Below are 12,663 nucleotides of genomic sequence, written 5' to 3'. Positions count from 1 at the left end.
TTTGTCTATTGTTTGTTCCAGAAGTTTAAAAAAAAAATACTGAATACTGCTGCATGTTTGATTTATAGTGTACCCAAATTTGAGTGTGTAACACCATTATATCGGAAGTCACACTGCATCTCCTGTGAGCGCACACACATTGTTTCCCTCCTTAAGGAAAGAAACCAAGCTGCATTCTGGCTCTCTTTCTCTCTAATGAGAGGGACATCAGAGATTCCAGTACTCTCATTGAGGCACTGAGCTCTGAGACTGTTTGCTGATCAGAAACTAAACTAGGAGATTGTCCCTTGGAAGGGAGATACAACAGGAAGCGACACACATACATCATCTCAAACTGAGGTTTCCTGTGATTAAATGCAAAGCATTCAACAGTGAGCCCTTTAAACTGCTCAGAAAAATGTCCCTGTCTGTTTACCCCAGACATATCCTGGTTCCAGCTTTCTTGTTTAACTTAAGGTTATCTTTAGATCATCTCTGACTCTACCCTTGAGGTGATACTACCAGAGAGTGTGAACTGAAGTAAGATAAAATTGTGTTACAAGCTTTATATACCTGTAAGTGAGTTTTAAATATTTTCTGGAGTGGTTTTTGACTGTGAGTGCCTTTTACAGAAAATGTCAAGGAAGATATGGGAATTTAGTCCCCTCTAAGAGATGGCCTCGCCCTTGTAGAGTGGTGACAGATATCCCTCTGCAATTTTTGACGAACAAATTATCCCATTAATTTTTGATCGTTATGTTAGTAAATGCCAGATCTGTAAGAAACAAAATCCCTCTTTTTTTATGATCTTCTATCAGATGTTAAACCTGACATTTTGTGTGTTACTGAAACTTGGTTAAAATCAGAAGATTTAGTTATTTTAAATCAATTATGTCCATCATCTTATTTGATTTTGTCTCAACCTAGACTGAACAAAATGGGAGGGGGTGTACTAATTATTATCGTGAGAGTATTGCGTTTGTAAAGAGAGAGGTACCATCGATTCCAGGTGTTGATTTATTGTTGTTAACATCTTCTGTTCTTAATATATTATTGTGTTATTGTGCTCCCAGAATTTTGTCAGCTGATCCATCTCCTCTTATTGAGTGTTTAGTGGATTTAAACTTACCAGTACATAAAACTGTTATTTTAGGGGATTTTAACTTGCAATTTGATAATATTATGCAAGACGACTGCGTATTATTTTTTTCTGATTTTTTAGAATCATTTGGCTGGTCTCAATATGATGAGGGCAAAACACATTCTGGTGGACATCTGCTTGATCTTGTTTTTTTAGATCGCTCTTATCCATCTGGAACTTGTATTTTTAAGAAACATGAAATAGTCCCTTGGTCTGATCATATTTTAATTCAATTTAAGCTTTCTATAGGATCTTCTCCTCTTAGGGAACAGAAGGGCAAATTAATGAGGAGAGGGCACTATGAGCTAGTAGATTTAAGAAAAATGTTAGAAACTAATCTAGCAAAAAATAGTTCTATTAAAGATGTGAATAGTCTGTTTGAAAATTGGAACAATTTATTTGTTACATTTGTATCCCACATTTTCCCACCAATTTGCAGTGGCGTTCCTAGGGTGGCTAACACCCAGGGCGGATCGCCGATGTGCCTCCCCCCCGGCGAAAGGACACCTCCCCCCCCCGGCGAAAGGACACCCCTCCAGGTGCATTTTTACCTGCTGGGGGGGGGGGGGTGCCGCGCGCCTGTCGGCTTCGCTCGTTCCATGCTCCCTCTGCCCCAGAACAGGAAGTAACCTGTTCCGGGGCAGAGGGAGCACGGAACGAGTGGAGCCGACAGGCGCATGGCACCCCCCCAGCAGCATGCACCTGGGGCGGACCGCACCCACCGCCCCCCCTAGGAACGCCACTGCCAATTTGCAGGCTCAATGTGGCTTACATAATATCGTATAAAGGCGATCGCCAAGTCCGGTATGGGAAACAAATACAATTTGTTATTAGGGTCGGGTAAGGTTGGTATATTCAGGTACATAGGGATTGAAGATAGTGTTAAAGTTTAATAGTGTTAAAGACACGTTAGATAAAATTACCCCCTTTGAATCGCGTGAAGATCATGTACTGTGGTCTAATGATCAGTTGAGAATGAAAAAGCGTCAGTTTAGACGAGCAGAGAGAGCATGGAGGAAATGTCCTTGTCACCTCACCTTAGAAGAGTATAATCTTCTGCTGTACTCTTATTATACTCTTAGAACATATGTTCAAAAATCTTATTATAATGAAAGAATAGCTGAAGCCCTTTCATCAGCAAAAGAATTGTTTGCAGTGGTAAGGTTATTAGCATTAGTTCCAAGTCAGCTTTCGATCCTCTCTCCACAGGATTTTGCTATTGGTTTTCGTCAGAAAGTCGACATGATTGTTTCTCAGTTTGAAAATAATCCCCTTCCCATTGAAATCTATAATCCTTTAAGTGATTAAACTGTGGTCCAAATTTGCTATAATATCAGAATCACAATTAGAGAAAATGATGACTGTTAATTCCATTTGCAAATTAGATTAATTTCATCCTTCTGTTATGAAAACATTAAAAGCCCTGTTTTTACGTTTGTATACTCAAATGGTTAATGCATATTTACAGGAGGGCATTATGCCATTGGTTTTGAAATTGGCAGCTGTGACGCCTTTGCTTAAAAATTCAAAACTCAATCAGACACAAATTGACAATTGTCGTCCAATTTCTTCATAACCTTTTTTTGCAAAATTGATTGAACGTGCTGTGTTTCAACAACTTGATGAATTTTTACAGCAGTATGACATTTTAGATCAACATCAATTTGGGTTCTGAAAAGACCCATGATACTGAAACATTATTAATATCTTTGTTAGACAGTGTCAGGACAGGTATTGATAAGAGTGCTAAGTTTTTCTTAGTTACCCTGGATATTTCTGCAGCTTTTGATACCATTGATCATTCTATTTTGTTGAATCGATTACAATCGATCGGATTCTCCGGCTTCGTATTAAGCTGGTTTAAATCTTTTCTAAAAGACAGGAAATTCTGTGTTTTCGAAGGAACAGAAAAATCGGAGTCTCTGGTCTGTTTGACAGGTGTTCCACAAGGCTCCTGTCTTTCAGCGGTGTTATTTAATCTTTTTCTTTTACCTTTATGTACATTGTTGAGATGTTTGGGGGTGCAATACAAATTGTGTGCTGATGACATACAGTTTGTACTGCCTGTCAAGAACTCTTTTGAAGATACTTTTGTTAAATTGAGATTTTACCTTTTAAAAATATTGCGATGGATGATGGGAAATCATTTGAAACTGAACATTTCAAAAACTCAAATTCTTTTCCTCTCTGGTACAAAAGGGGTTGTCCTAAGATTTTTAACATTGACTCTCCTAATATTCCTTATCGTCAATCAGATTAGAAATTTGGAGGTGCAACTTGACACTACATTATCTATGAAAAACCAGGTTGGAAACAATAGTAAAGGTATTTTATAAATTAAGAACTGTACGATATATTAGATCACTGGTCTCTGTTGAAAACTTTCGTAAAATTGTTCAGTCTGTAGTTTGTCCACTCTTAGGTTACTGTAATGGTCTGTTAATGTGGATTACCGGTAACATGATGAAGGCGCTACAAGTAGTTCAGAACGCTATAGCCCGAGTGATTAAAGGAGGTTCTTGTTATGATCATGATACTCCAATTTTGAAATCACTGCATTGGCTCCCTGTAAAATTTCACATTGAATTTAAACTTTTATTGCTAGTTTTCAAAATATTGAATGGTAATATTTCACCAACTCTTAGTGCCACTCTAAGATGTTATCAACCTACTTGCTCTCTGAGATCATCTCAGAAACAGCTACGTGACGTGCCTTCATTTCATCAGGTTTATTTAGAAGAATACATCAAAGGTCCGAAATTATGGAATGCTTTGCCCATTGAACTTCATTCAATACAAAATATGGACCAGTTTAAAAAAGCATTGAAAACTCATTTATTTCTTCAGGCTTTTGGTTCCTCTGATGTACAAATAATTTTAATACTATGTAAATTTTAATCTGCTATATGTTTGAATTGTAGAGTTTTTTTGCATAGTTTGGTGTGTAAAGAAATAATTTTAATTGTCTTATTTTTATTTTTTATAGCATGTATGTGATTTGTTCCCCGCTTAGACTTTTAAAGACATAGTGGGTTATAAATAAAGTTTTATTATTATTATCCCCATATCACAGGTCAGTAGGTCTGGCTGCTCTACACCTATTATTGGCTTAACACCCCTTTCATCTAAATATTGCTTAAGCAGGTTTCTCAAGATACCCCCGCCTTTACCATAGCTTCTAGAAACAGTGCCTGCCACTCACCAAAGCATTCCACGGGTTCAGAAAAATCTTCAGACTTTTTCAAGAGGTCTATAAGCTCCCTTGTTAGTTTAGCCTCATCTGCTGTCAACAAGCTTTCCGATGCACAGATGAATCTGTGTACATTCGCACACCTCTTCCTCCAATAATTAACATAACTAGGGAGCAAAGTAGCAATGTATTGTTTACAGTTCTTATACAGTAAATAGACACCCGTGCTTATGGATGGACGTATGAATCAGAGCTGTCTAATGACTAAACAAGGAGCTTTCACTTTAGACAGTCTCTTATAGTGTTTCTTTTTATTCAGAAACAAGCCTTAATGTCAAAGTAGTAGTAGTAGTGATCATGCTCTTTTCAGTAATAACCTGCTAACCACTTTTGTGATTCCTTTTTTTACCAGCCTCTAGATTTCCTTGTTTGTGATTGTGGCTTATCAGAGACATCAGATCTCCAAACTGGTTCAGGTCCTACAGACAGCTTGTGGACTCCCACTGAGCCAGAATATATCTGTATAACCTATAGGACCTATACTGCCTGCCCATACACACATAAATACCTCAACTAAAATGAACTAACCCTTTCTTTTCCTTTCCCCAGGGTAAGTGTGTTAGACTTCGAAAAGAGCAGAGCCTCATTGAGATGTGAAAGCAGAAGCAGTGGCGTTCCTAGGGGGGCTGACACCTGGGGCGGATCACCGATGCGCCCTGCCCCCTGGGTGCAGCGCAATATCCCCTGCGAAAGAACCCCCCCCCCGGGTGCACGCCGCTGGGGGGGTGCCGCACGCGCCTGTCCTCTGTTCGTTCCATGCTTCTTCTCTGCCCTGGAGCAGGAAGTAACCTGTTCCGGGGCAGAGAAGAAGCATGGAACAAACGGAGGAGAGGTGCGCGCAGCACCCCCCCAGTGGCGTGCACCCGGGGCGGACCGCACCCACTGCCCCCCCCCCTAGGAACGCCACTGACTAAAGAATATTTTACACTAGAGCAAGTAATCTATATTAGTGCCTTTACAATCTCTTCATTCCTATCTTGTGTAAAGGGCGGGAGGGGTTTGGTCTCCCCTTGGGCCTATCAGGAACTAGAAGGGATATCACTGTGAACAGTTCTAAAGAATGAACTAATAAGGTACTGTCTTATTTTTCAGAAACCTGGCCGATTTGGGTGAGGGCTTAAGTTTTCTTAGTGATAAGCATAATGTACCCAATCACAAATCAATTTGAGAGGGATGTACTTGTAAACCCATCTCATGTAACATGGAACAGTCAAGGAGAAAATGTTCCATTACTTTATTGTGAGTGGGTACAGTCATTGCTTATTGCTGTGAGTTCTAGTTATTAATATTTTCTTCTGCTATGCATGTTTTTAAGTACTTTATAATTTTTTAGGTCTATATTGCCTTGTTCCTGTTAACTGTATCACATTCTTTCTTTGCCTCCTCCTAGGTTGTCAGTTAAAACAGGATCCTAACACGTTGTCTGTGTTTCAGAAATGTATAGCCTCTAAATGCCAAGGAGAATTCGGGACCACTCAGCAGAGTTCGGTGAGCCTTGGATAAGAAGGAAAATTTACCTGTATTCTCAGGCCACACTCTGCTATACCAAAGTCCAGCAGAGTGTGTGACATCATCAATTGTCTATAATGTCAGGTTCATATTCATCACTAATTATGTTCTGTTTGCTTTGGGATTCCAGATGCAAATCAAGTATCCTCATCTCATTGCTTGAACTAGGCTTAATAATGATCCTTTCTCTCTTTGAAGAGCTGACTACTTCTCTGATTAGGGGGGGAGGGGAGGAGAAATGAAAGGTTTAAATTACTAATGCCCCAAATCTCTTTAATGTTAAAGAATACCTTACCTAACACTAACATCTGGGTGGTCACATGACTATAAATTAACACCCAGTAATTACACAGTTAGTGCTATACTTGTAAGGACAGTATTGTTGAGTTTTTTTTCCTTGTTGGCTTTTTAAAGTTTCTACTGTCCAGTCAGTTGCAAAATTTAAAAAAAAATGTTTTTTTCGAAACAACATTTTGAAAACCTTTCCTTTAAAGGTAGTGCTTGTGCCTGGGATCCATGACACAAACACAAAGTTATTTGTGCCAGTGGGCACCCCTTTTACCATTTTTACGTTTATTTTTACCAGGCATGTGTGTGATCACTGGTTTTGATGCTATAGCAAAGAAATCAACCATAGCTCAATATCATTCACTTTTGTCTATGGCCATAGTGTCTTTTGCCTTGTGCACTGATTTGTGGTTTTATAATCTTGCTAGCATATAAATCAAGTCATGACTTACTTTTATACCTTAAGGTCTAAAAGCAATAACATGAACATGCTTTTCTTCTAAAAATTATGGTGCACCTTTTGAAATTCAAATTCCATTCAATTTCAAAATCACATGCATGCATTCAAAATGTGGCTTCAAGTTTGTGGAAATAAGTCCATTACAACTATATAAAGTGCAATCCGCTTAAGTACAAGGGTCTGGGACCAAAGAAAAGCATGCAGTTAACCGGAGCGTGAACTTAACCGTTGTGACCCAAAGAAGCTTGACATCTGATAAACATATGTACAGTACTGTTTATTATTATACGTACAGTATGCAGTCTCCGTTAACTGACATTAGGCTTACTTGAAATAATCAGTTATAGTCCTCTGTACACTAATGGGTCTGTGAGTTCCATAGACTACGTCTGCCAGACAGTAAAAACTATCATAGCACTGACATCCAGTGGCCTCCAGATAGGCCCACACGGTTTTGAGACTCTCCAGCACTCTTTCAAAAGTGACAGGTGGAGGTTGTTGAATTGCCTCGCTGGTCATTTCATCCTCTGTTTCATCAGCCATTGCGCATATCTCGACATCAGTGCTGTCAGCTGTTTGTAGGTCGTAATCAACAGCTACGTAGCGATGAAACTCCTCTGGGATGTCAATAACCTGTTCATCTGACACGTTTGCAACAGCTGCATCTGTTTCGTCCTTTTCCACATCCTTAAGAAAGCTTGCCCGCTTGTAGCAGTTCACAATGGTTGCCTGTGTAACATGATTCCAGGCTACTTTCTGCATATGTAGGGAATCCAACAGTGATAGATTATGAGCCAGTTCAACAGCACGTTTATCCTTGCCAGTCTGGTCATCCATAATGCTCATCAGACGACGTAGCACAAAAGCCCGGTAATGTTGTTTGAAATTGGCTATTATGCCCTGATCCATAGGTTGGATCAGAGAGGTAGTGTTTGGTGGCAGGATTGTAAGCTCTTTTGAGCAGGGACTGTCTTTTCTTCATGTTCAATTGTGAAGTGCTGCGTATGACTGGTAGCGCTGTAGAAATGATTTGTAGTAGTAGGAAGACCACCTTGACGTTTGACAGTCTGACCTCATCCCTGTGTGCAGCACAATTATCACAAAGCAACAAAATCTGACGCCTTTGTGCCCGCATTCTAGTGTCTAACTTCTTTAGCCACTGCTTCCAAATTTCCCCAGTCATCCATGAATTTGCGTTAGCCTCGTATGACACAGGAAGTCGCTTAACTTTCTTGAAGCAACGGGACTGTTTGCTCTTTCCAATCACGAGGGGTTCCAACTTCTCACTCCCATCCATATCTAGATGTAGTTTATAGACTACACCTAAGTAGAAATTTTTTGGCACCAATTTTTCAGGCACCATAAATAGAATCTAGTCCTATATGCAGCATTACATGTCACTATATAGCAAGTCTACATAGCAGTGAAGGTGAACCTATGGCACACGTGCCAGAGAGGGTACGCAGAGCCCTCTCTGTTGGCATGCGCGCCGTTGCCAGGGCTGCTGAGAGGGGGGGCAGGGGGGGACAAAATTCCACAGGCACAGGCCTCCAAGGGGGGCCCGGCAGCGCAGTCCCCTCCACCCAGTGGTGTTCTGGAGCCGGCTCACACCAGCTCGCAAGAGCCGGTTGTTCTTGAGGGTGAGCCGACTCTCCTCCCTCCCTCCCCCGAGCTACAAGGTCCCTCCGAGTATCTGAAGACATTTTTTGGGGCAGGCAGGAAAGATCCCCAGTCTTGCCTGCCCGCTGCCGGCGCCGACCCACACCCGCTGCCAGATCGCTCTTTAAAAATGGCCGCTGAGACTGGGACTTCCAGTGCTGGCCTCGCAAGACTTCTGCTGAAGTCATGGGAGGCCGCCCTTGTAAGTCTCAGTGGCCATTTTGAAAAGCGATGCAGTAGCGCCGCAGCAGAGTCAGTGCCGGCAGCGGGCAGGCAAGACTGGGGATCTTTCCTGCCTGCCCTGAAGAATCCACTGGACAACCTGGGTGGCTGGAGGGGAAGGAAGGGAGAGAGAAGAAATGCTGGACATGGATGGAGGGGAGGGAAGAGTGAGGAAGGAGATGAGATGAGGGAAAAGGAAGAGAGGATAAAAACTGCACATGGATGAAGAAAATAGGCAGAAGCTGGATCCACTGGACAGTCAAGTCTGTGGAGGACTCAGCTTTTACTTACGGATGTAGGGCAAGAAATGAAGAAGAAAGGCGGAAAGTAAAGAAATAAATGGAAAGGAAGCCCTGGAAACGGAGTTAAGAGGACAGATAGCAGCAGAATCAGATACTGGGCCAGCATGATCAGAAAAACAAAGTCACCAGACAACAAAGGTAGAAAAAAATCATTTTATTTTCATTATAGTATTTGGAATATGTCCACTTTGAGAATCAGGTGTTCAACGTTAAAAGTTTATATTTATTTACGTATTTATGGCATTTTATCCCGCATTAAACATGAATTAGATTGGAACCTGGGATCATTTAATTTGCAACAGCAAAAATCACATTAATTATTCAAAAGCATGCCAAATGCTTTTAAAGTTCTGTTATTCAGGTTAAATTGCCTTGTTGGCACTTTGCGATAAATAATTAGATTTTGGGTTGCTGTTTGGGCACTCGGTCTCTGAAAGGTTCGCCATCACTGCTATATAGAATCAAATTATGTGTTTCAGCATTACCAACCTGACTTTAAAAATGCACTGCTAAGGCCTATTGCTTGTTAGGCCTCAGACTTGCATGCAGTCTGCAGGGACATTGCAAAACGTTACTAAGGCTGCTAGTGGACAAGGAGAATAACAACCACATTACATCACCACAAGGAGAATTCACAAGCTCGTTTTTGCAGACTTCGAGGCACATCCTCACCCAAGAAAAGCACTTGTTTACTTGAACAGTTTATTTAGATTTTCTATACTGCCCTTACTGACAAGCAGAACAGGGCAGTGAACAATCTATAAATTAACAAAAGGTTGGTTTACTAGAAGCCAGAAGAAAGGAACTACAATCAATATAGGACAGCAAAGCATTCATACCAAGAAATAATAGATATCAATCACGAAAAAAAAGAGTTAAAAAAATTAAATCTCCAGGCAGTGGCGTAGCCAGACAACCAATTTTGGGTGGGCCTGAGCACAAAGTTTTCTTTCTCCCCCCTCTCCCCAGGCAGTGGCGTAGCCAGACAACCAATTTTGGGTGGGCCTGAGCACAAAGTTTTCTTTCTCCCCCCTCTCCCCCATCACTTCCCAACTCAAAATATAAATACTTTAGCTGATGAGGATCCCCAATCTCCATCAGCTGGGGACCGCCACCAGAGATGGCCAGAACTCCTCCCCGCCAAGCCCAGCAGGCAGTAGCAACTCCTCGAGCCACTGATGCCAGCACCCCATACATGCTTAGTTGTCAGTGGCTCCAGGATGCTGCCCCCATCTGCCAAGCTTGGCGGAAGGCAGCTCCGGCCAGCCCCGGAAGAGATCCCCAGCTGGCAGGGCTTGGGGATCCCCACTAGCCACAGCAAGGGTCAGGGCTGCTGTTAACCATGCTGGTGACCAGGGCAGAAAATAAGCTCCTCCCCCAATTCTTTCTCCTCTCCAATCTCTTCATCTGCCCTTATAGTCACACTGACAGACCCTCACAAATTACAGAACAAGGGATCACAAATTAGAAATAAAAATATGTAGACAAAATTGAACTGGGAACCTCAGCATGCACTGCAAAACTGGAGAAAAACAAAAAACAAAGGCGCATTTCCTTTTCTATTTAACACAATAAAAAGACATCCACTATGCACATTTCCCAAAACTAACATATTCCATTTAAAACATTCAAAATAAAATGATTTTTCTACCTTTATTGTCTGGACATTTTATTTTTCCATCATGTTGGTTCCAATTTCTCTTTCCTGCTTTCCTGTCTGTCTTCTGCTAATTCTTCAAGCAGCTGTCCATTTATCTTTTTTCTCCTGTCATTTCATTTCCTCACTGCACCTGCCTCTGAAATATTTATCTTTCCATTTTAGCTTTCCTTTCTTTCTTTCTTTTTTCTTTTCTGCCTCTGTACACTCAAATTTCACCCTCTTTCTAAATCTTTTCCTTCTTTTTACTTTTCAGATATCACATTTCCATTTCCATTTCCTTTCACCCACTAGCTCTCCCATTCCCCATCTCTCTCCTTCCCAGCCTATCATTCTCCTTTCCATCTTCAATCTACGCACCATTACCATATTTCTACCCCTGTAATCACTGTTCTCTCATTTATTTCCTTGCCATCTCCACTCCCTGGGCCTCTCCTCCATGCTTTCTTCCATTCCCAGTGTCTCCCTCCCTCCACCCTTCCAGCCCAGCATCTGTTCCCTCTTTCTCCCATCCTCACCCTCTAGCCTGATATCTCCCTATCCCTTTTACCTCCCATCACCAGCATCTTCCTGTCCCATCTCTCGCCCCTCCTCCATTGTTCAGCATTTTTCCCTTTCTCTTTCCTACCATCCATGCAGCCTTTCCCTCCCTCTCCCCATCCCATCCCACCCATATCCAACAATTCTCCCTCTCTTTCCCCTTGCAGCATCTTTCCATCCCTCCCCCCAATTATTCCTCCACCTCACCTAGCACTACCCTCACTCCCTGATCCCAACAGTGCTCCTGTCTCTCCCTCCCCCCCGACATGCTGCACCTTTTTCCCCTCTCCCGCCCGCCCGCCAGCCACCCACCGCGGTTTTTGTTCTCGCCCATCTCCCAGCCACCCGCCAGCGTGCCCCAGCTCTGCATTTCTGCAACAGAGCCACGTCCGTCAGCACGCTTCCTTCCGGCTGGCCTCACCTCTGATTCTCTTTCTGAAGAGGCGGGGCCAGCACAAACACTCGTAGCGTGCGGACAGCCCCGGCGCCGCGTGGCTCTAACACCGCTGACAGATGGGGATGACAGCGGAGGGAGCTCGGAAGGAGCAGGGAGGGAACAAAACCTGCCGGCGGGTGGCTGGAAGGACGAGGAGGGAAAGCTGAAGTTACGGTTTGGGCGCCTATGAGGTGCACCGTTGCTGGGTGGGCCTGAGCCCAAAATGGGTGGGCCCAGGCCCATCCGTGGCTACGCCCCTGTCTCCAGGGGATAAAAAAGCAGGAGAGAGAGTGTGACACTGTCACCAAAGTGCTCACAATTCATGATCACATTACTCCGTGGTTAAAGTGCCCCTTCAATTTGGTGGCAGTGGGACAATATTGTGGCATCTCAAGTCACAACATCTGAGGTAAACAAAGTTGTTGTGCATCGACAACAAGCCCAAGAGTGCACGTCATCGACTCAGCTGCAGCCTGCAATTGCTATATACAGGAGGCTCATATTTGAGGCAAATGGCTGTTTGCATTCCATGTGATCCAAAGTGCAGCCCCTGCTCTGCCTCTTGACCGGTCCAACTGGGGAACACTCTGCCACCTGCTGGATGTCTGACTTCATCTATATCCCGGTTGTATAGGTGCCATGTAATTGCTGTATAGTGCTATAGGGTTAGCTGACTGTATTAGAAACCTAACTTAGGCCCCCTTTCACAAAGCCACACGGAAATGCTGACACAGCCCATACAAAGTGAATGGGCTGTGTTTGCATTACCGCACTGCCAGCCACTAGTGCGGCTTTGTAAAAGGGGGCCTTATAGGCGTTTACTGCTGAGTTACTTTTAAGATAAGATCATCTTTGTCAGTATTCTTGCCTTTTCATTTTGTTCTTGCTGCTATGTAAATAAATAAGCTATCTATAATACCCTTGGGTATAGAGTTAGTTTTATTTGGGCATTATGAATTCAGGTCTATAGATAAAGGGAATGTAATTACTTTCCAGACACCTGTACTGTCTAATACCAAAGTGTGCCTGTGTCACATTTTTTCCATAATATATACTAGCGTCACATTCCCCAATTACACCCCCCAAAAAAAGTGCAATCTGTGTATGCCCCACAGAGCCATGGTTCACTTTCAAATTATGCTCCCTGATCTTTCTTATTCTTCAAGGTCAAGCCCCAAGCTATATGATTCTTGTTCATCTACCTGGCCAGACACTATTTG

At 42.6% G+C, this 12,663-nt stretch overlaps 1 protein-coding gene across 3 annotated transcripts in view; it reads right to left on the bottom strand.

The window, feature by feature from the left end:
* Positions 1-12,663, bottom strand: part of LOC115460509 (membrane-spanning 4-domains subfamily A member 15-like) — a 117,435-nt gene that overhangs the window by 67,629 nt on the left and 37,143 nt on the right. The gene's annotated exons all lie outside the window — the stretch shown is intronic.

The sequence above is a fragment of the Microcaecilia unicolor genome, chromosome 1 (genome assembly GCF_901765095.1).
Source record: "Microcaecilia unicolor chromosome 1, aMicUni1.1, whole genome shotgun sequence".
NCBI classification, from domain to species: Eukaryota; Metazoa; Chordata; class Amphibia; order Gymnophiona; family Siphonopidae; genus Microcaecilia; species Microcaecilia unicolor.
This window is presented reverse-complemented; position numbering and strand designations above follow the sequence as displayed.